This window comes from Pleurodeles waltl, chromosome 12 (assembly GCF_031143425.1).
Source record: "Pleurodeles waltl isolate 20211129_DDA chromosome 12, aPleWal1.hap1.20221129, whole genome shotgun sequence".
NCBI classification, from domain to species: Eukaryota; Metazoa; Chordata; class Amphibia; order Caudata; family Salamandridae; genus Pleurodeles; species Pleurodeles waltl.
The window spans coordinates 7,739,640-7,765,526 of NC_090451.1; the positions used below are offsets into that span (position 1 = coordinate 7,739,640).

The window sequence follows — 25,887 nt, forward strand, 5'->3', positions numbered from 1 at the left end:
CTCTCCTTCCTCTCCGGAGGAACATTTGCTGAATACACTTGATGTTTAAAGAGCTCTTTTCATTCATGTCACCAGGCCTCTGCAGTTCAGGAAAACCGACTCCTTGTTTTGTGACTTTTGGACAGCCTGGAAAAGACAAGAAGGTGACTTTTATGACTCTGAGTAGGTTGATTAAGTTGTCAATTTTTCTGGCTTTGCAAGGCTTTTTAGAATATCTTCCAGTTCAGGGATGGTCTACGAGAGGAATGGCCAACTCCTGGGTTGAATTCCAGTGAGTAACAATCTAGGAAATTCCTAGGGTGGCTACTTGGTCCTCAGAGCATACATTTGTCAAGCATTATGGCTTAATAATTTTTCTGTTTTGCATTTGAGTACCAATGTTTTGAACTCTGCATTACCCTTAGTCCATCTTGTCTTTGTCACAAACATTACATCCTGCCCACCTTCCCATCAGTCCTTTGTGTTGTTCTACTGGCACTGCCGGCTTGAGCTTTGGTCAGCAGTGGCAAAAGAAGGACTAATGGAAAGTGAACGTATACTGGAGCAACAGAGTGTATGGATTTATAAGAGCTTGATTAAATGAGAAAAAAAGAGTTTAGTTGAGAGAGAGGGCTTGGCACCCAGGTTGGGTGCATGGGGCTAGCATTTAAGGATCCTCCTGTTCTTTCTTCCTGTTGGAAGGTGACATCACCTTACTTTGTAATGACTGTCACAAGGACACAATGGACTAAGGCTAATGAAGATTACCAATAAGTAACCAACGCATCACCACTCTTTCTGAATGTGCGTGGCGTCATTCTGCAGGACTATTTCTTTGTATAATTCCTGGATTTTCAGAAGCCCTTTGATGGCAGCACCCCCACACTGAAAATTGTTTCACCACCACTGTACAAGGGTCAGTTGTCATGCTCATCTGCGGCGTAAATTTGCATTGAAGTAGTCTAACTCCCCAGGCCTGGTCTTTTGCTCAATTTGCCTTTGTGAGTTTTCTCTCAATCACTGTCGACTTCCTTTGATCTTTCTTTCTTCTTTCACTTCACCTTCGCCTTCAGTGTATCTTTCGGCCCTCTTAAGAGACACACCCCCTTGTAGCCACTTCTATACCTCTGTCACCTAATTATTTTCCTATCCTTTCCCCTGTAACGTTGCTGATCCTAGCTATAGCATCACTATCCAGAATATGTTCACCTGAGTTATGTTCCTCTTATCCCCACGCATCTAATAATCAGCTCTTGGTCTCCCTCCACCTCTCACGAGACATAGTCTGAAGCAGTGTCTCCATCTTGGAGAGACAATCCCTTGCACTTGTGTTGTTCTACTGGCGCTGCCGGCTTGAGCTTTGGTCAGCAGTGGCAAAAGAAGGACTAATGGAAAGTGAACGTATACTGGAGCAACAGAGTGTATGGATTTAAAAGAGCTTGATTAAATGAGAAAAAAAGAGTTTAGTTGAGAGAAAAAAAGCAACCTGTCCCGTACGGGGATCGAACCCGCGACCTTTGCGTTATAAGCAGCACTCTCTAACCAACTGAGCTAACCGGCCATGTGTACTACAGATATCCTTTTTCCATGAAATGCAGATAGATAGAAGAGTTGGTCTTACTATCGCAATTCCTTCATACTTTTCTCCTTCCGCCCCCTGTCTGGATTACAATAACAAGAGCTGTGGAGTTCTGCACGCCAGCCTCAGTGCCTCTTCTTTCACTCAATCTCACTGTGTGCTGTGATATCTTTGTAACATCGCTTGTTGCCGGAAAAAAAGGAAAGGATGGATAGTATTTTTATTCTTTTACAACAAAACCCAAAATGCATCGGCTTGCTTGCTCATTAAGTTTACAAGGCCAGCTGCTTTTGAGGTATTATAATTATAGTGGTTATTCGGCGTTGGAGGTAAGAGAGTTTTTTTTAGGTCTGTCCGTTCCTTCTGCTTCAAATTACTTGAGCTCATGTCAACAAAGTAACAACAAAACATAGCCAACGGTTCGTTGCTCAAGCCTTCCTTACTGCGCCTTCCCATGTCTCTCCTGCCGACCACAGTGCAGGAAATCTGAGTTTGCATTTGCGCGAAGAGACGTACAACACAAGAAGGCGCGCTTTCGTGCGCCGGGCACCACCCGGCCTGTGCATTCCTCACTGTCGTGAGATCAGTTTACTCAGCAGAGCATGACGCTGCAATTGGTTAGTAGGGCAGGCCTGACCAGAATAGTATATTTGGGGTCATGTATTTGATTGCATTTTTAAAACAGTAACAGAACTTAACTGCAATGTTTAAATAGGTCTAGACATATTTAAACAGTGTCAATTTAATAGAAGAATTGTGGACAATTCAGAGGGGAGGCACCAATGTTTTTTTTCCCATTGGGTGGATGCGGCATTAAAGAGTTTGAAGACCACTGGTCTAAGTGGACACTAATACACCTGGATGCTCCTGAATTCCTCGCAACAGATGCCAGCAAACCTGGCTGGAGAGCTACTGTGTTGGACTGATCCTGTCGATTCAAGTGGTCTTTCCTAGAGAGTCGGAGGTCATGGAAATAGATGGAGTTGATGGTAATCTTCAGGGCTTTGAAGTTTTCCCATCATCATCTGTCTCAAAAAAATGTGCTAGTAAAGACAGAGAATAAGGTAGCTGTCTTTTACATTACCAACAGTGAAGCATGCATTCAAAATCCCTCAATGCAATAGCAGAACAATTAGGTTATTGGGCAGAGATCAACCTGTTGCACACGTCGGCAGTACACATCAAGGGCACCGACAATGTGATGGCAGACAGCTGGATTTTTCCAAATTTGCTGGAGTTGACGTTATCCAGGTCGTTGTTTTGAGAGATATGCTGAGAGTTTGTGAAACCCTTTCTGGATCTCTTTTCAAACAAGGACAATGCTCATCTTTGTCGATTCTGATCCAGGCTTCCGGAACAAGGAGCCTAGGTAGTGGACGTATTGGTGATAAAGTGGCTGAGAAGTCTCCTTTATACATTCCCCCACTTTTTATTGATCCAGATGGTTCTCTTCAAGTCTCAGCAGGGGGGAGGGAACTTTATTCTTGTGGGCCCTTATTGGCCAGAGATGTCATGGTTTCCTCTTCTGGACCCTGGCTCTTCTACCTCATTGGGTACTGCTCAAGTGTGTCTCTCTCAGAACGTCGTCCCTGACCTTCTTGCTCCAACTCACTCTATCGCTTTGGAGGTTGAGAAGTCTGGACTTCTAGCAAAGGGTCTTTCCTCTTCCTTAGTGGAGTTAATTCAGCACTCCAGCAGGCCTTCTACTTCGAAGTCTTACTCAAAGAACTGGAAGTCTTTTGAGACGTGATGTTCTGCTCGTGATCTTTTGGCACCTACCTGTAGTTTGTCTGCTATTTTGCATTTTCTTCTGAATGGGTTTCACTTCAATCTCTTTCCACTATGAAAGCTCATTGCTTTGCGATAAAGGTTTTTAGGGACTTTTCTGTACCTTCGAAGATGTTACAATCTTTGGTGTCTAGACTGTTCTGATCTTTTGTCAATTGTAAGACCAGTTGAAAAATCCCTTTTCTCCAACTCAGAATCTTCCTACTCTTTTATAGGCTTTGCAATTTTATCTCTTTGAGGATCTGGATACTGTAGACATAAAGATTGTTTCCTATAAAGTTATTTTCCTATTTCCTATCACCTTGCTGAGAACAATTGGGGAGCTGGGAGCCTTAAAATGCTGTCCTCTCTTCAGTTGATACTTTGGAAGATGGGGTAACTTTAAGGCCTAGCCTTACCTTTGCTGCAAAGGTTAAGTCTATTTTTGATAGATCTTAGGAAATAATTCTTCCTTCTTTCATTCCCTCTCCTTCCTCTCCGGAGGAACATTTGCTGAATACACTTGATGTTTAAAGAGCTCTTTTCATTTATGTCACCAGGCCTCTGCAGTTCAGGAAAACCGACTCCTTGTTTGTGACTTTTGGACAGCCTGGAAAAGACAAGAAGGTGACTTTTATGACTCTGAGTAGGTGGATTAAGTTGTCAATTTTTCTGGCTTTGCAAGGCTTTTTAGAATATCTTCCAGTTCAGGGATGGTCTACGAGAGGAATGGCCACCTCCTGGGTTGAATTCCAGTGAGAAACAATCTAGGAAATTCCTAGGGAGGCTACTTGGTCCTCAGAGCATACATTTGTCAAGCATTATGGCTTAATAATTTTTCTGTTTTGCATTTGAGTACCAATGTTTTGAACTCTGCATTACCCCTAGTCCATCTTGTCTTTGTCACAAACATTACATCCTGCCCACCTTCCCATCAGTCCTTTGGCAAGGGCTTGGAACCCAGGTTGGGTGCATGGGGCTAGCATTTAAGGATCTTCCTGTTCTTTCTTCCTGTTGGAAGGTGACATCACCTTACTTTGTAATGACTGTCAAAAGGACGCAATGGACTAAGGCTAATGAAGATTACCAATAAGTAACCAACGCATCACCACTCTTTCTGAATGTGCGTGGCTCATTCCGCAGGACTTGTTCTTTGTATAATTCCTGGATTTTCAGAAGCCCTTTGATGGCACCACCCCCACACTGAAAATTGTTTCAGCACCACTGTACAAGGGTCAGTTGTCATGCTCATCTGCGGCGTAAATTTGCATTGAAGTAGTCTAACTCCCCAGGCCTTGTCTTTTGCTCAATTTGCCTTTGTGAATTTTCTCTCAATCACTGTCGACTTCCTTTGATCTTTCTTTCTTCTTTCACTTCACCTTCGCCTTCAGTGTATCTTTCGGCCCTCTTAAGAGACACACCCCCTTGTAGCCACTTCTATACTTCTGTCACCTAATTATTTTCCTATCCTTTCCCCTGTAACGTTGCTGATCCTAGCTATAGCATCACTATCCAGAATCTGTTCACCTGAGTTATGTTCCTCTTATCCCCACGCATCTAATAATCAGCTCTTGGTCTCCCTCCACCTCTCACGAGACATAGTCTGAGGCAGTGTCTCCATCTTGGAGAGACAATCCCTTGCACTTGTGTTGTTCTACTGGCGCTGCCGGCTTGAGCTTTGGTCAGCAGTGGCAAAAGAAGGACTAATGGAAAGTGAACGTATACTGGAGCAACAGAGTGTATGGATTTATAAGAGCTTGATTAAATGAGAAAAAAAGAGGTTAGTTGAGAGAAAAAATACAACCTGGCCTGTACGGGGATCGAACCCGCGACCTTGGCATTATTATCAGCACACTCTAACCAACTGAGCTAACCGGCCATGAGTAGTACCGATATCCTTTTTCCATGAAATGCAGATAGATAGAAGAGTTGGTCTTACTATCGCAATTCCTTCATACTTTTCTCCTTCCGCCCCCTGTATGGATTACAATAACAAGAGCTGTGGAGTGCTGCACGCCAGCCTCAGTGCCTCTTCTTTCACTCAATCTCACTGTGTGCTGTGATATCTTTGTAACATCGCTTGTTGCCGGAAAAAAAGGAAAGGATGGATAGTATTTTTATTCTTTTACAACAAAACCCAAAATGCATCGGCTTGCTTGGTCATTAAGTTTACAAGGCCAGCTGCTTTTGAGATATTATAATTATAGTGGTTATTCGGCGTTGGAGGTAAGAGAGTTTTTTTTAGGTCTGGCCGTTCCTTCTGCTTCAAATTACTTGAGCTCATGTCAACAAAGTAACAACAAAACATAGCCAACGGTTCGTTGCTCAAGCCTTCCCTACTGCGCCTTCTCATGTCTCTCCTGCCGACCACAGTGCAGGAAATCTGAGTTTGCATTTGCGCGAAGAGACGTACAACACAAGAAGGCGCGCTTTCGTGCGCCGGGCACCACCCGGCCTGTGCATTCCTCACTGTCGTGAGATCAGTTTACTCAGCAGAGCATGACGCTGCAATTGGTTAGTAGGGCAGGCCTGACCAGAATAGTATATTTGGGGTCATGTATTTGATTGCATTTTTAAAACAGTAACAGAACTTAACTGCAATGTTTAAATAGGTCTAGACATATTTAAACAGTGTCAATTTAATAGAAGAATTGTGGACAATTCAGAGGGGAGGCACCAATGTTTTTTTTCCCATTGGGTGGATGCAGCATTAAAGAGTTTGAAGACCACTGATCTAAGTGGACACTAATACACCTGGATGCTCCTGAATTCCTCGCAACAGATGCCAGCAAACCTGGCTGGAGAGCTACTGTGTTGGACTGATCCTGTCGATTCATGTGGTCTTTCCTAGAGAGTCGGAGGTCATGGAAATAGATGGAGTTGATGGTAATCTTCAGGGCTTTGAAGTTTTCCCATCATCATCTGTCTCAAAAAAATGTTCTAGTAAAGACAGAGAATAAGGTAGCTGTCTTTTACATTACCAACAGTGAAGCATGCATTCAAAATCCCTCAATGCAATAGCAGAACAATTAGGTTATTGGGCAGAGATCAACCTGTTGCACACGTCGGCAGTACACATCAAGGGCACCGACAATGTGATGGCAGACAGCTGGAGGTTTCCAAATTTGCTGGAGTTGACGTTATCCAGGTCGTTGTTTTGAGAGATATGCCGAGAGTTTGTGAAACCCTTTCTGGATCTCTTTTCAAACAAGGACAATGCTCATCTTTGTCGATTCTGATCCAGGCTTCCGGAACAAGGAGCCTAGGTAGTGGACGTATTGGTGATAAAGTGGCTGAGAAGTCTCCTTTATACATTCCCCCACTTTTTATTGATCCAGATGGTTCTCTTCAAGTCTCAGCAGGGGCGAGGGAACTTTATTCTTGTGGGCCCTTATTGGCCAGAGATGTCATGGTTTCCTCTTCTGAACCCTGACTCTTCTACCTCATTGGGTACTGCTCAAGTGTGTCTCTCTCAGAACGTCGTCCCTGACCTTCTTGCTCCAACTCACTCTATCGCTTTGGAGGTTGAGAAGTCTGGACTGCTAGCAAAGGGTCTTTCCTCTTCCTTAGTGGAGTTAATTCAGCACTCCAGCAGGCCTTCTACTTCGAAGTCTTACTCAAAGAACTGGAAGTCTTTTGAGACGTGATGTTCTGCTCATGATCTTTTGGCACCTACCTGTAGTTTGTCTGCTATTTTGCATTTTCTTCTGAATGGGTTTCACTTGAATCTCTTTCCACTCTGAAAGCTCATTGCTTTGCGATAAAGGTTTTTAGGGACTTTTCTGTACCTTCGAAGATGTTACAATCTTTGGTGTCTAGACTGTTCTGATCTTTTGTCAATTGTAAGACCAGTTGAAAAATCCCTTTTCTCCAACTCAGAATCTTCCTACTCTTTTATAGGCTTTGCAATTTTATCTCTTTGAGGATCTGGATACTGTAGACATAAAGATTGTTTCCTATAAAGTTATTTTCCTATTTCCTATCACCTTGCTGAGAACAATTGGGGAGCTGGGAGCCTTAAAATGCTGTCCTCTCTTCATTTGATACTTTGGAAGATGGGGTAACTTTAAGGCCTAGCCTTACCTTTGCTGCAAAGGTTAAGTCTATTTTTGATAGATCTTAGGAAATAATTCTTCCTTCTTTCATTCCCTCTCCTTCCTCTCCGGAGGAACATTTGCTGAATACACCTGATGTTTAAAGAGCTCTTTTCATTTATGTCACCAGGCCTCTGCAGTTCAGGAAAACCGACTCCTTGTTTGTGACTTTTGGACAGCCTGGAAAAGACAAGAAGGTGACTTTTATGACTCTGAGTAGGTGGATTAAGTTGTCAATTTTTCTGGCTTTGCAAGGCTTTTTAGAATATCTTCCAGTGTAGGAATGGTCTACGAGAGGAATGGCCACGTCCTGGGTTGAATTCCAGTGAGTAACAATCTAGGAAATTCCTAGGAAGGCTACTTGGTCCTCAGAGCATACATTTGTCAAGCATTATGGCTTAATAATTTTTCTGTTTTGCATTTGAGTACCAATGTTTTGAACTCTGCATTACCCCTAGTCCATCTTGTCTTTGTCACAAACATTACATCCTGCCCACCTTCCCATCAGTCCTTTGACAAGGGCTTGGCACCCAGGTTGGGTGCATGGGGCTAGCATTTAAGGATCTTCCTGTTCTTTCTTCCTGTTGGAAGGTGACATCACCTTACTTTGTAATGACTGTCAAAAGGACGCAATGGACTAAGGCTAATGAAGATTACCAATAAGTAACCAACGCATCACCACTCTTTCTGAATGTGCGTGGCTCATTCCGCAGGACTTGTTCTTTGTATAATTCCTGGATTTTCAGAAGCCCTTTGATGGCAGCACCCCCACACTGAAAATTGTTTCAGCACCACTGTACAAGGGTCAGTTGTCATGCTCATCTGCGGTGTAAATTTGCATTGAAGTAGTCTAACTCCCCAGGCCTTGTCTTTTGCTCAATTTGCCTTTGTGAGTTTTCTCTCAATCACTGTCGACTTCCTTTGATCTTTCTTTCTTCTTTCACTTCACCTTCGCCTTCAGTGTATCTTTCGGCCCTCTTAAGAGACACACCCCCTTGTAGCCACTTCTATACTTCTGTCACCTAATTATTTTCCTGTCCTTTGCCCTGTAACGTTGCTGATCCTAGCTATAGCATCACTATCCAGAATCTGTTCACCTGAGTTATGTTCCTCTTATCCCCACGCATCTAATAATCAGCTCTTGGTCTCCCTCCACCTCTCACGAGACATAGTCTGAGGCAGTGTCTCCATCTTGGAGAGACAATCCCTTGCACTTGTGTTGTTCTACTGGCGCTGCCGGCTTGAGCTTTGGTCAGCAGGCAGTGGCAAAAGAAGGACTAATGGAAAGTGAACGTATACTGGAGCAACAGAGTGTATAGATTTATAAGAGCTTGATTAAATGAGAAAAAAAGAGTTTAGTTGAGAGAAAAAATGCAACCTGGCCCGTACGGGGATCGAACCCGCGACCTTGGCGTTATTAGCACCACGCTCTAACCAACTGAGCTAACCGGCCATGAGTACTAAATATATCCTTTTTCCATGTAATGCATATAGATAGAAGAGTTGGTCTCACTATCGCAATTCCTTCATACTTTTCTCCTTCCGCCCCCTGTCTGGATTACAATAACAAGAGCTGTGGAGTGCTGCACGCCAGCCTCAGTGCCTCTTCTTTTACTCAATCTCACTGTGTGCTGTGATATCTTTGTAACATCGCTTGTAGCCGGAAAAAAAGGAAAGGATGGATAGTATTTTTATTCTTTTACAACAAAACCCAAAATGCATCGGCTTGCTTGCTCATTAAGTTTACAAGGCCAGCTGCTTTTGAGATATTGTAATTATAGTGGTTATTCGGCGTTGGAGGTAAGAGAGTTTTTTTTAGGTCTGGCCGTTCCTTCTGCTTCAAATTACTTGAGCTCATGTCAACAAAGTAACAACAAAACATAGCCAACGGTTCATTGCTCAAGCCTTCCCTACTGCGCCTTCCCATGTCTCTCCTGCCGACCACAGTGCAGGAAATCTGAGTTTGCATTTGCGCGAAGAGACGTACAACACAAGAAGGCGCGCTTTCGTGCGCCGGGCACCACCCGGCCTGTGCATTCCTCACTGTCGTGAGATCAGTTTACTCAGCAGAGCATGACGCTGCAATTGGTTAGTAGGGCAGGCCTGACCAGAATAGTATATTTGGGGTGATTTATTTGATTGCATTTTTAAAACAGTAACAGAACTTAACTGCAATGTTTAAATAGGTCTAGACATATTTAAACAGTGTCAATTTAATAGAAGAATTGTGGACAATTCAGAGGGGAGGCCCCAATGTTTTTTTTCCCATTGGGTGGATGCGGCATTAAAGAGTTTGAAGACCACTGGTCTAAGTGGACACTAATACTCCTGGATGCTCCTGAATTCCTCGCAACAGATGCCAGCAAACCTGGCTGGAGAGCTACTGTGTTGGACTGATCCTGTCGATTCAAGTGGTCTTTCCTAGAGAGTCGGAGGTCATGGAAATAGATGGAGTTGATAGTAATCTTCAGGGCTTTGAAGTTTTCCCATCATCATCTGTCTCAAAAAAATGTGCTAGTAAAGACAGAGAATAAGGTAGCTGTCTTTTACATTAACCAACAGTGAAGCATGCATTCAAAATCCCTCAATGCAATAGCAGAACAATTGGGTTATTGGGCAGAGATCAACCTGTTGCACACGTCGGCAGTACACATCAAGGGCACCGACAATGTGATGGCAGACAGCTGGAGGTTTCCAAATTTGCTGGAGTTGACGTTATCCAGGTCGTTGTTTTGAGAGATATGCCGAGAGTTTGTGAAACCCTTTCTGGATCTCTTTTCAAACAAGGACAATGCTCATCTTTGTCGATTCTGATCCAGGCTTCCGGAACAAGGAGCCTAGGTAGTGGACGTATTGGTGATAAAGTGGCTGAGAAGTCTCCTTTATACATTCCCCCACTTTTTATTGATCCAGATGGTTCTCTTCAAGTCTCAGCAGGGGCGAGGGAACTTTATTCTTGTGGGCCCTTATTGGCCAGAGATGTCATGGTTTCCTCTTCTGAACCCTGGCTCTTCTACCTCATTGGGTACTGCTGAAGTGTGTCTCTCTCAGAACGTCGTCCCTGACCTTCTTGCTCCAACTCACTCTATCGCTTTGGAGGTTGAGAAGTCTGGACTGCTAGCAAAGGGTCTTTCCTCTTCCTTAGTGGAGTTAATTCAGCACTCCAGCAGGCCTTCTACTTCGAAGTCTTACTCAAAGAACTGGAAGTCTTTTGAGACGTGATGTTCTGCTCATGATCTTTTGGCACCTACCTGTAGTTTGTCTGCTATTTTGCATTTTCTTCTGAATGGGTTTCACTTGAATCTCTTTCCACTCTGAAAGCTCATTGCTTTGCGATAAAGGTTTTTAGGGACTTTTCTGTACCTTCGTCGATGTTACAATCTTTGGTGTCTAGACTGTTCTGATCTTTTGTCAATTGTAAGACCAGTTGAAAAATCCCTTTTCTCCAACTCAGAATCTTCCTACTCTTTTATTGGCTTTGCAATTTTCTCTCTTTGAGGATCTGGATACTGTAGACATAAAGATTGTTTCCTATAAAGTTATTTTCCTATTTCCTATCACCTTGCTGAGAACAATTGGGGAGCTGGGAGCCTTAAAATGCTGTCCTCTCTTCATTTGATACTTTGGAAGATGGGGTAACTTTAAGGCCTAGCCTTACCTTTGCTGGAAAGGTTAAGTCTATTTTTGATAGATTTTAGCAAATAATTCTTCCTTCTTTCATTCCCTCTCCTTCCTCTCCGGAGGAACATTTGCTGAATACGCCTGATGTTTAAAGAGGTCTTTTCATTTATGTCACCAGGCCTCTGCAGTTCAGGAAAACCAACTCCTTGTTTGTGACTTTTGGACAGCCTGGAAAAGACAAGAAGGTGACTTTTATGACTCTGAGTAGGTGGATTAAGTTGTCAATTTTTCTGGCTTGCAAGGCTTTTCAGAATATCTTCCAGTTCAGGGATGGTCTACGAGAGGAATGGCCACCTCCTGGGTTGAATTCCAGTGAGTAACAATCTAGGAAATTCCTAGGGTGGCTACTTGGTCCTCAGAGCATACATTTGTCAAGCATTATGGCTTAATAATTTTTCTGTTTTGCATTTGAGTACCAATGTTTTGAACTCTGCATTCCCCTTAGTCCATCTTGTCTTTGTCACAAACATTACATCCTGCCCACCTTCCCATCAGTCCTTTGGCAAGGGCTTGGCACCCAGGTTGGGTGCATGGGGCTAGCATTTAAGGATCTTCCTGTTCTTTCTTCCTGTTGGAAGGTGACATCACCTTACTTTGTGATGACTGTCACAAGGACGCAATGGACTAAGGCTAATGAAGATTACCAATAAGTAACCAACGCATCACCACTCTTTCTGAATGTGCGTGGCTCATTCCGCAGGACTTCTTCTTTGTATAATTCCTGGATTTTCAGAAGCCCTTTGATGGCAGCACCCCCACACTGAAAATTGTTTCAGCACCACTGTACAAGGGTCAGTTGTCATGCTCATCTGCAGCGTAAATTTGCATTGAAGTAGTCTAACTCCCCAGGCCTTGTCTTTTGCTCAATTTGCCTTTGTGAGTTTTCTCTCAATCACTGTTGACTTCCTTTGATCTTTCTTTTTTCTTTCACTTCACCTTCGCCTTCAGTGTATCTTTCGGCCCTCTTAAGAGACACACCCCCTTGTAGCCACTTCTATACTTCTGTCACCTAATTATTTTCCTATCCTTTGCCCTGTAACGTTGCTGATCCTAGCTATAGCATCACTATCCAGAATCTGTTCACCTGAGTTATGTTCCTCTTATCCCCATGCATCTAATAATCAGCTCTTGGTCTCCCTCCACCTCTCACGAGACATAGTCTGAGGCAGTGTCTCCATCTTGGAGAGACAATCCCTTGCACTTGTGTTGTTCTACTGGCGCTGCCGGCTTGAGCTTTGGTCAGCAGTGGCAAAAGAAGGACTAATGGAAAGTGAACGTATACTGGAGCAACAGAGTGTATGGATTTATAAGAGCTTGATTAAATGAGAAAAAAAGAGTTTAGTTGAGAGAAAAAATGCAACCTGGCCCGTACGGGGATCGAACCCGCGACCTTGGCATTGATTAGCACCACGCTCTAACCAACTGAGCTAACCTGCCAGGAGTACTAAATATATCCTTTTTCCATGTAATGCAGATGGATAGAAGAGTTGGTCTCACTATCGCATTTCCTTCATACTTTTCTCCTTCCGCCCCCTGTCTGGATTACAATAACAAGAGCTGTGGAGTGCTGCACGCCAGCCTCAGTGCCTCTTCTTTCACTCAATCTCACTGTGTGCTGTGATATCTTTGTAACATCGCTTGTTGCCGGAAAAAAAGGAAAGGATGGATAGTATTTTTATTCTTTTACAACAAAACCCAAAATGCATCGGCTTGCTTGCTCATTAGGTTTACAAGGCCAGCTGCTTTTGAGATATTATAATTATAGTGGTTATTCGGCGTTGGAGGTAAGAGAGTTTTTTTTAGGTCTGGCCGTTCCTTCTGCTTCTGACTTGAGCTCATGTCAACAAAGTAACAACAAAACATAGCCAACGGTTCGTTGCTCAAGCCTTCCCTACTGCGCCTTCCCATGTCTCTCCTGCCGACCACAGTACAGGAAATCTGAGTTTGCATTTGCGCGAAGAGACGTACAACACAAGAAGGCACGCTTTCGTGCGCCGGGCACCACCCGGCCTGTGCATTCCTCACTGTCGTGAGATCAGTTTACTCAGCAGAGCATGACGCTGCAATTGGTTAGTAGGGCAGGCCTGACCAGAATAGTATATTTGGGGTCATGTATTTGATTGCATTTTTAAAACAGTAACAGAACTTAACTGCAATGTTTAAATAGGTCTAGACATATTTAAACAGTGTCAATTTAATAGAAGAATTGTGGACAATTCAGAGGGGAGGCACCAATGTTTTTTTTCCCATTGGGTGGATGCGGCATTAAAGAGTTTGAAGACCACTGGTCTAAGTGGACACTAATACACCTGGATGCTCCTGAATTCCTCGCAACAGATGCCAGCAAACCTGGCTGGAGAGCTACTGTGTTGGACTGATCCTGTCGATTCAAGTGGTCTTTCCTAGAGAGTCGGAGGTCATGGAAATAGATGGAGTTGATGGTAATCTTCAAGGCTTTGAAGTTTTCCCATCATCATCTGTCTCAAAAAAATGTGCTAGTAAAGACAGAGAATAAGGTAGCTGTCTTTTACATTAACCAACAGTGAAGCATGCATTCAAAATCCCTCAATGCAATAGCAGAACAATAGGGTTATTGGGCAGAGATCAACCTGTTGCACACGTCGGCAGTACACATCAAGGGCACCGACAATGTGATGGCAGACAGCTGGAGGTTTCCAAATTTGCTGGAGTTGACGTTATCCAGGTCGTTGTTTTGAGAGATATGCCGAGAGTTTGTGAAACCCTTTCTGGATCTCTTTTCAAACAAGGACAATGCTCATCTTTGTCGATTCTGATCCAGGCTTCCGGAACAAGGAGCCTAGGTAGTGGACGTATTGGTGATAAACTGGCTGAGAAGTCTCCTTTATACATTCCCCTACTTTTTATTGATCCAGATGGTTCTCTTCAAGTCTCAGCAGGGGCGAGGGAACTTTATTCTTGTGGGCCCTTATTGGCCAGAGATGTCATGGTTTCCTCTTCTGAACCCTGGCTCTTCTACCTCATTGGGTACTGCTCAAGTGTGTCTCTCTCAGAATGTCGTCCCTGACCTTCTTGCTCCAACTCACTCTATCGCTTTGGAGGTTGAGAAGTCTGGACTGCTAGCAAAGGGTCTTTCCTCTTCCTTAGTGGAGTTAATTCAGCACTCCAGCAGGCCTTCTACTTCGAAGTCTTACTCAAAGAACTGGAAGTCTTTTGAGACGTGATGTTCTGCTTATGATCTTTTGGCACCTACCTGTAGTTTGTCTGCTATTTTGCATTTTCTTCAAATGGGTTTCACTTCAATCTCTTTCCACTCTGAAAGCTCATTGCTTTGCGATAAAGGTTTTTAGGGACTTTTCTGTACCTTCGAAGATGTTACAATCTTTGGTGTCTAGACTGTTCTGATCTTTTGTCAATTGTAAGACCAGTTGAAAAATCCCTTTTCTCCAACTCAGAATCTTCCTACTCTTTTATAGGCTTTGCAATTTTATCTCTTTGAGGATCTGGATACTGTAGACATAAAGATTGTTTCCTATAAAGTTATTTTCCTATTTCCTATCACCTTGCTGAGAACAATAGGGGAGCTGGGAGCCTTAAAATGCTGTCCTCTCTTCATTTGATACTTTGGAAGATGGGGTAACTTTAAGGCCTAGCCTTACCTTTGCTGCAAAGGTTAAGTCTATTTTTGATAGATCTTAGGAAATAATTCTTCCTTCTTTCATTCCCTCTCCTTCCTCTCCGGAGGAACATTTGCTGAATACACTTGATGTTTAAAGAGCTCTTTTCATTTATGTCACCAGGCCTCTGCAGTTCAGGAAAACCGACTCCTTGTTTGTGATTTTTGGACAGCCTGGAAAAGAGAAGAAGGTGACTTTTATGACTCTGAGTAGGTGGATTAAGTTGTCAATTTTTCTGGCTTTGCAAGGCTTTTTAGAATATCTTCCAGTTCAGGGATGGTCTACGAGAGGAATGGCCACCTCCTGGGTTGAATTCCAGTGAGTAACAATCTAGGAAATTCCTAGGGTGGCTACTAGGTCCTCAGAGCATACATTTGTCAAGCATTATGGCTTAATAATTTTTCTGTTTTGCATTTGAGTACCAATGTTTTGAACTCTGCATTACCCTTAGTCCATCTTGTCTTTGTCACAAACATTACATCCTGCCCACCTTCCCATCAGTCCTTTGGCAAGGGCTTGGCACCCAGGTTGGGTGCATGGGGCTAGCATTTAAGGATCTTCCTGTTCTTTCTTCCTGTTGGAAGGTGACATAACCTTACTTTGTAATGACTGTCAAAAGGACGCAATGGACTAAGGCTAATGAAGATTACCAATAAGTAACCAACGCATCACCACTCTTTCTGAATGTGCGTGGCTCATTCCGCAGGACTTGTTCTTTGTATAATTCCTGGATTTTCAGAAGCCCTTTGATGGCAGCACCCCCACACTGAAAATTGTTTCAGCACCACTGTACAAGGGTCAGTTGTCATGCTCATCTGCGGCGTAAATTTGCATTGAAGTAGTCTAACTCCCCAGGCCTTGTCTTTTGCTCAATTTGCCTTTGTGAGTTTTCTCTCAATCACTGTCGACTTCCTTTGATCTTTCTTTCTTCTTTCACTTCACCTTCGCCTTCAGTGTATCTTTCGGCCCTCTTAAGAGACACACCCCCTTGTAGCCACTTCTATACTTCTGTCACCTAATTATTTTCCTATCCTTTGCCCTGTAACGTTGCTGATCCTAGCTATAGCATCACTATCCAGAATCTGTTCACCTGAGTTATGTTCCTCTTATCCCCACGCATCTAATAATCAGCTCTTGGTCTCCCTCCACCTCTCACGAGACATAGTCTGAGGCAGTGTCTCCATCTTGGAGAGACAATCCCTTGCACTTGTGTTGTTCTACTGGCGCTGCCGGCTTGAGCTTTGGTCAGCAGTGGAAAAAGAAGGACTAATGGAAAGTGAACGTATACTGGAGCAACAGAGTGTATGGATTTATAAGAGCTTGATTAAATGAGAAAAAAAGAGTTTAGTTGAGAGAAAAATTGCAACCTGGCCCGTACGGGGATCGAACCCGCGACCTTGGCGTTATTAGCAGCACACTCTAACCAACTGAGCTAACCGGCCATGAGTACTACACATATCCTTTTTCCATGAAATGCATATAGATAGAAGAGTTGGTCTCACTGTCGCAATTCCTTCATACTTTTCTCCTTCCGCCCCCTGTCTGGATTACAATAACAAGAGCTGTGGAGTGCTGCACGCCAGCCTCAGTGCCTCTTCTTTCACTCAATCTCACTGTGTGCTGTGATATCTTTGTAACATCGCTTGTTGCCGGAAAAAAAGGAAAGGATGGATAGTATTTTTATTCTTTTACAACAAAACCCAAAATGCATCGGCTTGCTTGCTCATTAAGTTTACAAGGCCAGCTGCTTTTGAGATATTATAATTATAGTGGTTATTCGGCGTTGGAGGTAAGAGAGTTTTTTTTAGATCTGGCCGTTCCTTCTGCTTCAAATTACTTGAGCTCATGTCAACAAAGTAACAACAAAACATAGCCAACGGTTCGTTGCTCAAGCCTTCCCTACTGCGCCTTCCCATGTCTCTCCTGCCGACCACAGTGCAGGAAATCTGAGTTTGCATTTGCGCGAAGAGACGTACAACACAAGAAGGCGCGCTTTCGTGCACCGGGCACCACCCGGCCTGTGCATTCCTCACTGTCGTGAGATCAGTTTACTCAGCAGAGCATGACGCTGCAATTGGTTAGTAGGGCAGGCCTGACCAGAATAGTATATTTGGGGTCATGTATTTGATTGCATTTTTAAAACAGTAACAGAACTTAACTGCAATGTTTAAATAGGTCTAGACATATTTAAACAGTGTCAATTTAATAGAAGAATTGTGGACAATTCAGAGGGGAGGCACCAATGTTTTTTTTCCCATTGGGTGTATGCGGCATTAAAGAGTTTGAAGACCACTGGTCTAAGTGGACACTAATACACCTGGATGCTCCTGAATTCCTCGCAACAGATGCCAGCAAACCTGGCTGGAGAGCTACTGTGTTGGACTGATCCTGTCGATTCAAGTGGTCTTTCCTAGAGAGTCGGAGGTCATGGAAATAGATGGAGTTGATGGTAATCTTCAAGGCTTTGAAGTTTTCCCATCATCATCTGTCTCAAAAAAATGTGCTAGTAAAGACAGAGAATAAGGTAGCTGTCTTTTACATTAACCAACAGTGAAGCATGCATTCAAAATCCCTCAATGCAATAGCAGAACAATTGGGTTATTGGGCAGAGATCAACCTGTTGCACACGTCGACAGTACACATCAAGGGCACCGACAATGTGATGGCAGACAGCTGGAGGTTTCCAAATTTGCTGGAGTTGACGTTATCCAGGTCGTTGTTTTGAGAGATATGCCGAGAGTTTGTGAAACCCTTTCTGGATCTCTTTTCAAACAAGGACAATGCTCATCTTTGTCGATTCTGATCCAGGCTTCCGGAACAAGGAGCCTAGGTAGTGGACGTATTGGTGATAAAGTGGCTGAGAAGTCTCCTTTATACATTCCCCCACTTTTTATTGATCCAGATGGTTCTCTTCAAGTCTCAGCAGGGGCGAGGGAACTTTATTCTTGTGGGCCCTTATTGGCCAGAGATGTCATGGTTTCCTCTTCTGAACCCTGGCTCTTCTACCTCATTGGGTACTGCTCAAGTGTGTCTCTCTCAGAACGTCGTCCCTGACCTTCTTGCTCCAACTCACTCTATCGCTTTGGAGGTTGAGAAGTCTGGACTGCTAGCAAAGGGTCTTTCCTCTTCCTTAGTGGAGTTAATTCAGCACTCCAGCAGGCCTTCTACTTCGACGTCTTACTCAAAGAACTGGAAGTCTTTTGAGACGTGATGTTCTGCTCATGATCTTTTGGCACCTACCTGTAGTTTGTCTGCTATTTTGCATTTTCTTCAAATGGGTTTCACTTCAATCTCTTTCCACTCTGAAAGCTCATTGCTTTGCGATAAAGGTTTTTAGGGACTTTTCTGTACCTTCGAAGATGTTACAATCTTTGGTGTCTAGACTGTTCTGATCTTTTGTCAATTGTAAGACCAGTTGAAAAATCCCTTTTCTCCAACTCAGAATCTTTCTACTCTTTTATAGGCTTTGCAATTTTATCTCTTTGAGGATCTGGATACTGTAGACATAAAGATTGTTTCCTATAAAGTTATTTTCCTATTTCCTATCATCTTGCTGAGAACAATTGGGGAGCTGGGAGCCTTAAAATGCTGTCCTCTCTTCACTTGATACTTTAGAAGATGGGGTAACTTTATGCCTAGCCTTACCTTTGCTGCAAAGGTTAAGTCTATTTTTGATAGATCTTAGGAAATAATTCTTCCTTCTTTCATTCCCTCTCCTTCCTCTCCGGAGGAACATTTGCTGAATACACTTGATGTTTAAAGAGCTCTTTTCATTTATGTCACCAGGCCTCTGCAGTTCAGGAAAACCGACTCCTTGTTTGTGACTTTTGGACAGCCTGGAAAAGACAAGAAGGTGACTTTTATGACTCTGAGTAGGTGGATTAAGTTGTCAATTTTTCTGGCTTTGCAAGGCTTTTTAGAATATCTTCCAGTTCAGGGATGGTCTACGAGAGGAATGGCCACCTCCTGGGTTGAATTCCAGTGAGTAACAATCTAGGAAATTCCTAGGGTGGCTACTTGGTCCTCAGAGCATACATTTGTCAAGCATTATGGCTTAATAATTTTTCTGTTTTGCATTTGAGTACCAATGTTTTGAACTCTGCATTACCCTTAGTCCATCTTGTCTTTGTCACAAACATTACATCCTGCCCACCTTCCCATCAGTCCTTTGGCAAGGGCTTGGCACCCAGGTTGGGTGCATGGGGCTAGCATTTAAGGATCTTCCTGTTCTTTCTTCCTGTTGGAAGGTGACATAACCTTACTTTGTAATGACTGTCAAAAGGACGCAATGGACTAAGGCTAAGGAAGATTACCAATAAGTAACCAACGCATCACCACTCTTTCTGAATGTGCGTGGCTCATTCCGTAGGACTTGTTCTTTGTATAATTCCTGGATTTTCAGAAGCCCTTTGATGGCAGCACCCCCACACTGAAAATTGTTTCAGCACCACTGTACAAGGGTCAGTTGTCATGCTCATCTGCGGCGTAAATTTGCATTGAAGTAGTCTAACTCCCCAGGCCTTGTCTTTTGCTCAATTTGCCTTTGTGAGTTTTCTCTCAATCACTGTCGACTTCCTTTGATCTTTCTTTCTTCTTTCACTTCACCTTCGCCTTCAGTGTATCTTTCGGCCCTCTTATGAGACACACCCCCTTGTAGCCACTTCTATACTTCTGTCACCTAATTATTTTCCTATCCTTTGCCCTGTAACGTTGCTGATCCTAGCTATAGCATCACTATCCAGAATCTGTTCACCTGAGTTATGTTCCTCTTATCCCCACGCATCTAATAATCAGCTCTTGGTCTCCCTCCACCTCTCACGAGACATAGTCTGAGGCAGTGTCTCCATCTTGGAGAGACAATCCCTTGCACTTGTGTTGTTCTACTGGCGCTGCCGGCTTGAGCTTTGGTCAGCAGTGGCAAAAGAAGGACTAATGGAAAGTGAACGTAAACTGGAGCAACAGAGTGTATGGATTTATAAGAGCTTGATTAAATGAGAAAAAAAGAGTTTAGTTGAGAGAAAAAATGCAACCTGGCCCGTACGGGGATCGAACCCGCGACCTTGGCGTTATTAGCACCATGCTCTAACCAACTGAGCTAACCGGCCAGGAGTACTAAATATATCCTTTTTCCATGTAATGCAGATAGATAGAAGAGTTGGTCTCACTATCGCATTTCCTTCATACTTTTCTCCTTCCGCCCCCTGTCTGGATTACAATAACAAGAGCTGTGGAGTGCTGCACGCCAGCCTCAGTGCCTCTTCTTTCACTCAATCTCACTGTGTGCTGTGATATCTTTGTAACATCGCTTGTTGCCGGAAAAAAAGGAAAGGATGGATAGTATTTTTATTCTTTTACAACAAAACCCAAAATGCATCGGCTTGCTTGCTCATTAAGTTTACAAGGCCAGCTGCTTTTGAGATATTATAATTATAGTGGTTATTCGGCGTTGGAGGTAAGAGAGTTTTTTTTAGGTCTGGCCGTTCCTTCTGCTTCAAATTACTTGAGCTCATGTCAACAAAGTAACAACAAAACATAGCCAACGGTTCGTTGCTCAAGCCTTCCCTACTGCGCCTTCCCATGTCTCTCCTGCCGACCACAGTGCAGGAAATCTGAGTTTGCATTTGCGCGAAGAGACGTACAACACAAGAAGGCACGCTTTCGTGCGCCGAGCACCACCCGGCCTGTGCATTCCTCACTGTCGTGAGATCAGTTTACTCAGCAGAGCATGACGCTGCAATTGGTTAGTAGGGCAGGCCTGACCAGAATAGTATATTTGGGGTCATGTATTTGATTGCATTTTTAAAACAGTAACAGAACTTAACTGCAATGTTTAAATAGGTCCAGACATATTTAAACAGTGTCAATTTAATAGAAGAATTGTGGACAATTCAGAGGGGAGGCACCAATGTTTTTTTTCCCATTGGGTGGATGCGGCATTAAAGAGTTTGAAGACCACTGGTCTAAGTGGACACTAATACACCTGGATGCTCCTGAATTCCTCGCAACAGATGCCAGCAAACCTGGCTGGAGAGCTACTGTGTTGGACTGATCCTGTCGATTCAAGTGGTCTTTCCTAGAGAGTCGGAGGTCATGCAAATAGATGGAGTTGATGGTAATCTTCAAGGCTTTGAAGTTTTCCCATCATCATCTGTCTCAAAAAAATGTGCTAGTAAAGACAGAGAATAAGGTAGCTGTCTTTTACATTAACCAACAGTGAAGCATGCATTCAAAATCCCTCAATGCAATAGGAGAACAATTGGGTTATTGGGCAGAGATCAACCTGTTGCACACGTCGGCAGTACACATCAAGGGCACCGACAATGTGATGGCAGACAGCTGGAGGTTTCCAAATTTGCTGGAGTTGACGTTATCCAGGTCGTTGTTTTGAGAGATATGCCGAGAGTTTGTGAAACCCTTTCTGGATCTCTTTTCAAACAAGGACAATGCTCATCTTTGTCGATTCTGATCCAGGCTTCTGGAACAAGGAGCCTAGGTAGTGGACGTATTGGTGATAAAGTGGCTGAGAAGTCTCCTTTATACATTCCCCTACTTTTTATTGATCCAGATGGTTCTCTTCAAGTCTCAGCAGGGGCGAGGGAACTTTATTCTTGTGGGCCCTTATTGGCCAGAGATGTCATGGTTTCCTCTTCTGAACCCTGGCTCTTCTACCTCATTGGGTACTGCTCAAGTGTGTCTCTCTCAGAATGTCGTCCCTGACCTTCTTGCTCCAACTCACTCTATCGCTTTGGAGGTTGAGAAGTCTGGACTGCTAGCAAAAGGTCTTTCCTCTTCCTTAGTGGAGTTAATTCAGCACTCCAGCAGGCCTTCTACTTCAAAGTCTTACTCAAAGAACTGGAAGTCTTTTGAGACGTGATGTTCTGCTCATGATCTTTTGGCACCTACCTGTAGTTTGTCTGCTATTTTGCATTTTCTTCAAATGGGTTTCACTTCAATCTCTTTCCACTCTGAAAGCTCATTGCTTTGCGATAAAGGTTTTTAGGGACTTTTCTGTACCTTCGAAGATGTTACAATCTTTGGTGTCTAGACTGTTCTGATCTTTTGTCAATTGTAAGACCAGTTGAAAAATCCCTTTTCTCCAACTCAGAATCTTCCTACTCTTTTATAGGCTTTGCAATTTTATCTCTTTGAGGATCTGGATACTGTAGACATAAAGATTGTTTCCTATAAAGTTATTTTCCTATTTCCTATCACCTTGCTGAGAACAATTGGGGAGCTGGGAGCCTTAAAATGCTGTCCTCTCTTCATTTGATACTTTGGAAGATGGGGTAACTTTAAGGCCTAGCCTTACCTTTGCTGCAAAGGTTAAGTCTATTTTTGATAGATCTTAGGAAATAATTCTTCCTTCTTTCATTCCCTCTCCTTCCTCTCCGGAGGAACATTTGCTGAATACACTTGATGTTTAAAGAGCTCTTTTCATTTATGTCACCAGGCCTCTGCAGTTCAGGAAAACCGACTCCTTGTTTGTGACTTTTGGACAGCCTGGAAAAGACAAGAAGGTGACTTTTATGACTCTGAGTAGGTGGATTAAGTTGTCAATTTTTCTGGCTTTGCAAGGCTTTTTAGAATATCTTCCAGTTCAGGGATGGTCTACGAGAGGAATGGCCACCTCCTGGGTTGAATTCCAGTGAGTAACAATCTAGGAAATTCCTAGGGTGGCTACTTGGTCCTCAGAGCATACATTTGTCAAGCATTATGGCTTAATAATTTTTCTGTTTTGCATTTGAGTACCAATGTTTTGAACTCTGCATTACCCTTAGTCCATCTTGTCTTTGTCACAAACATTACATCCTGCCCACCTTCCCATCAGTCCTTTGGCAAGGGCTTGGCACCCAGGTTGGGTGCATGGGGCTAGCATTTAAGGATCTTCCTGTTCTTTCTTCCTGTTGGAAGGTGACATAACCTTACTTTGTAATGACTGTCAAAAGGACGCAATGGACTAAGGCTAATGAAGATTACCAATAAGTAACTAACGCATCACCACTCTTTCTGAATGTGCGTGGCTCATTCCGCAGGACTTGTTCTTTGTATAATTCCTGGATTTTCAGAAGCCCTTTGATGGCAGCACCCCCACACTGAAAATTGTTTCAGCACCACTGTACAAGGGTCAGTTGTCACGCTCATCTGCGGCGTAAATTTGCATTGAAGTAGTCTAACTCCCCAGGCCTTGTCTTTTGCTCAATTTGCCTTTGTGAGTTTTCTCTCAATCACTGTCGACTTCCTTTGATCTTTCTTTCTTCTTTCACTTCACCTTCGCCTTCAGTGTATCTTTCGGCCCTCTTAAGAGACACACCCCCTTGTAGCCACTTCTATACTTCTGTCACCTAATTATTTTCCTATCCTTTCCCCTGTAACGTTGCTGATCCTAGCTATAGCATCACTATCCAGAATCTGTTCACCTGAGTTATGTTCCTCTTATCCCCACGCATCTAATAATCAGCTCTTGGTCTCCCTCCACCTCTCACGAGACATAGTCTGAGGCAGTGTCTCCATCTTGGAGAGACAATCCCTTGCACTTGTGTTGTTCTACTGGCGCTGCCGGCTTGAGCTTTGGTCAGCAGTGGCAAAAGAAGGACTAATGGAAAGTGAACGTAAACTGGAGCAACAGAGTGTATGGATTTATAAGAGCTTGATTAAATGAGAAAAAAAGAGTTTAGTTGAGAGAAAAAATGCAACCTGGCCCGTACGGGGATCGAACCCGCGACCTTGGCGTTATTAGCACCATGCTCTAACCAACTGAGCTAACCGGCCAGGAGTACTAAATATATCCTTTTTCCATGTAATGCAGATAGATAGAAGAGTTGGTCTCACTATCGCATTTCCTTCATACTTTTCTCCTTCCGCCCCCTGTCTGGATTACAATAACAAGAGCTGTGGAGTGCTGCACGCCAGCCTCAGTGCCTCTTCTTTCACTCAATCTCACTGTGTGCTGTGATATCTTTGTAACATCGCTTGTTGCCGGAAAAAAAGGAAAGGATGGATAGTATTTTTATTCTTTTACAACAAAACCCAAAATGCATCGGCTTGCTTGCTCATTAAGTTTACAAGGCCAGCTGCTTTTGAGATATTATAATTATAGTGGTTATTCGGCGTTGGAGGTAAGAGAGTTTTTTTTAGGTCTGGCCGTTCCTTCTGCTTCAAATTACTTGAGCTCATGTCAACAAAGTAACAACAAAACATAGCCAACGGTTCGTTGCTCAAGCCTTCCCTACTGCGCCTTCCCATGTCTCTCCTGCCGACCACAGTGCAGGAAATCTGAGTTTGCATTTGCGCGAAGAGACGTACAACACAAGAAGGCACGCTTTCGTGCGCCGAGCACCACCCGGCCTGTGCATTCCTCACTGTCGTGAGATCAGTTTACTCAGCAGAGCATGACGCTGCAATTGGTTAGTAGGGCAGGCCTGACCAGAATAGTATATTTGGGGTCATGTATTTGATTGCATTTTTAAAACAGTAACAGAACTTAACTGCAATGTTTAAATAGGTCCAGACATATTTAAACAGTGTCAATTTAATAGAAGAATTGTGGACAATTCAGAGGGGAGGCACCAATGTTTTTTTTCCCATTGGGTGGATGCGGCATTAAAGAGTTTGAAGACCACTGGTCTAAGTGGACACTAATACACCTGGATGCTCCTGAATTCCTCGCAACAGATGCCAGCAAACCTGGCTGGAGAGCTACTGTGTTGGACTGATCCTGTCGATTCAAGTGGTCTTTCCTAGAGAGTCGGAGGTCATGCAAATAGATGGAGTTGATGGTAATCTTCAAGGCTTTGAAGTTTTCCCATCATCATCTGTCTCAAAAAAATGTGCTAGTAAAGACAGAGAATAAGGTAGCTGTCTTTTACATTAACCAACAGTGAAGCATGCATTCAAAATCCCTCAATGCAATAGGAGAACAATTGGGTTATTGGGCAGAGATCAACCTGTTGCACACGTCGGCAGTACACATCAAGGGCACCGACAATGTGATGGCAGACAGCTGGAGGTTTCCAAATTTGCTGGAGTTGACGTTATCCAGGTCGTTGTTTTGAGAGATATGCCGAGAGTTTGTGAAACCCTTTCTGGATCTCTTTTCAAACAAGGACAATGCTCATCTTTGTCGATTCTGATCCAGGCTTCTGGAACAAGGAGCCTAGGTAGTGGACGTATTGGTGATAAAGTGGCTGAGAAGTCTCCTTTATACATTCCCCTACTTTTTATTGATCCAGATGGTTCTCTTCAAGTCTCAGCAGGGGCGAGGGAACTTTATTCTTGTGGGCCCTTATTGGCCAGAGATGTCATGGTTTCCTCTTCTGAACCCTGGCTCTTCTACCTCATTGGGTACTGCTCAAGTGTGTCTCTCTCAGAATGTCGTCCCTGACCTTCTTGCTCCAACTCACTCTATCGCTTTGGAGGTTGAGAAGTCTGGACTGCTAGCAAAAGGTCTTTCCTCTTCCTTAGTGGAGTTAATTCAGCACTCCAGCAGGCCTTCTACTTCAAAGTCTTACTCAAAGAACTGGAAGTCTTTTGAGACGTGATGTTCTGCTCATGATCTTTTGGCACCTACCTGTAGTTTGTCTGCTATTTTGCATTTTCTTCAAATGGGTTTCACTTCAATCTCTTTCCACTCTGAAAGCTCATTGCTTTGCGATAAAGGTTTTTAGGGACTTTTCTGTACCTTCGAAGATGTTACAATCTTTGGTGTCTAGACTGTTCTGATCTTTTGTCAATTGTAAGACCAGTTGAAAAATCCCTTTTCTCCAACTCAGAATCTTCCTACTCTTTTATAGGCTTTGCAATTTTATCTCTTTGAGGATCTGGATACTGTAGACATAAAGATTGTTTCCTATAAAGTTATTTTCCTATTTCCTATCACCTTGCTGAGAACAATTGGGGAGCTGGGAGCCTTAAAATGCTGTCCTCTCTTCATTTGATACTTTGGAAGATGGGGTAACTTTAAGGCCTAGCCTTACCTTTGCTGCAAAGGTTAAGTCTATTTTTGATAGATCTTAGGAAATAATTCTTCCTTCTTTCATTCCCTCTCCTTCCTCTCCGGAGGAACATTTGCTGAATACACTTGATGTTTAAAGAGCTCTTTTCATTTATGTCACCAGGCCTCTGCAGTTCAGGA

General features: G+C 43.4%; 4 non-coding genes across 4 annotated transcripts; all 4 read right to left on the reverse strand.

Annotated features, from left to right (window-relative positions):
• Window positions 1–8,798: 8,798 nt before the first annotated feature.
• On the reverse strand, window positions 8,799–8,872 carry TRNAI-AAU (transfer RNA isoleucine (anticodon AAU)). Its single transcript has one exon. It is a non-coding gene; the product is annotated as a tRNA-Ile (tRNA).
• Window positions 8,873–16,124: 7,252 nt separating this feature from the next.
• TRNAI-AAU (transfer RNA isoleucine (anticodon AAU)) lies at window positions 16,125–16,198 on the reverse strand. Its single transcript has one exon. It is a non-coding gene; the product is annotated as a tRNA-Ile (tRNA).
• A 3,589-nt stretch (window positions 16,199–19,787) lies between these two features.
• TRNAI-AAU (transfer RNA isoleucine (anticodon AAU)) lies at window positions 19,788–19,861 on the reverse strand. Its single transcript has one exon. It is a non-coding gene; the product is annotated as a tRNA-Ile (tRNA).
• A 3,590-nt stretch (window positions 19,862–23,451) lies between these two features.
• TRNAI-AAU (transfer RNA isoleucine (anticodon AAU)) lies at window positions 23,452–23,525 on the reverse strand. The gene has a single exon. It is a non-coding gene; the product is annotated as a tRNA-Ile (tRNA).
• Window positions 23,526–25,887: the final 2,362 nt, after the last annotated feature.